Source organism: Octodon degus, unplaced genomic scaffold (assembly GCF_000260255.1).
Source record: "Octodon degus isolate 3935 unplaced genomic scaffold, OctDeg1.0 scaffold00353, whole genome shotgun sequence".
Classification (NCBI taxonomy): Eukaryota; Metazoa; Chordata; class Mammalia; order Rodentia; family Octodontidae; genus Octodon; species Octodon degus.
In genome coordinates, this window is record NW_004524929.1 from 564634 (window position 1) to 565821 (window position 1188).

The window sequence follows — 1188 nt, forward strand, 5'->3', positions numbered from 1 at the left end:
ATAAGCACCTACCTGGCAAGCACAAGGACCTGAGTTTGATCCATGGACCTACATGCTGTGCAGTCTTGGCCCTGGTTCCCCAGGGCACACCATCTCGGCCCCGGATGGGGGTGCCCACTGTGTGGCCCTAGAATCAGCTGTGGTGGCACATGCCTGTAATCCCAACACTTGGGAGGTTGAGCCAGGAGGATCTCTGCATGGTTGAGACCAGGCTGGGTGCTACAAAAGTGAGCACAAGGCCAACCCAAACTGCACAGTGAGACCCTGTCTCAAAAAAAAAGTATTATCTGCTCCTTTCCATAGAGCAGCAGAAATGCACAGTACAGTTGTCCAAATCATCCTGCTTACATACATAGAAAAATCTCTTTTCCCCACTCCCTCTCTTGTCCTTCTCAACTTGGTAACTCTTTCCTTCTGAATAAGTTCATTCCCTTTTCCCAGTATCTCTTGTATCCTTCAGATTCCATTTTTCTCTTTCAGGTTCTCACACTAAGGAGATAATACAATATTTGTACACATGGGTCTGATTTATTTCACTTAAGAGTATGTTCTCTAGTTGCATCCATCTGCCCACAAAAGACTGAAATTTATCCTTTTCCATAGGTGAATAATACTCCATTGTGTAAAAATACCTAGGATACCACATCTTCTTTACCCATTCTACCTTTTTTTTTTTGCAGTACCGGGGATTGAACTCATGCCCTTGCACTTGCCAGGGAAGCACTTATTCCACTGAGCCATCTCCCCGCCCCCCCTTTTTTTTTTACCTTTTTTTTTTTCTTTATCCATTCTTCGTTTGATGGTCATCTGGTTTGTTTCCCAAGATTTAGCTATAACAAATTGTGCTGCTATAAACATGGGCACACATATATCACTGTGGTATAGGTTTTCAGTTCTTCTGAAAAAATACCCAGGAAGTGAATAGCTGGCTTGAATGGGATCTCCAATCCTAGCTGCTGCTGCTGCTGCTGCTGCTGCTTCTTCTTCTTCTTCTTCTTCTTCTTCTTCTTCTTCTTCTTCTTCTTCTTCTTCTTCTTCTTCTTCTTCTGTATTTTAGGACAGGGTCTACAGGGTCTACAGGATCTCACTGCGTAGATTGGACTTGTGGTGATCCTCCTGTTTACAGCTTCCCAAGTGGTGTTTTTTATTTCTAAGTGGTGTTTACAGCCTGCCAAGTAGTTTTGTTTT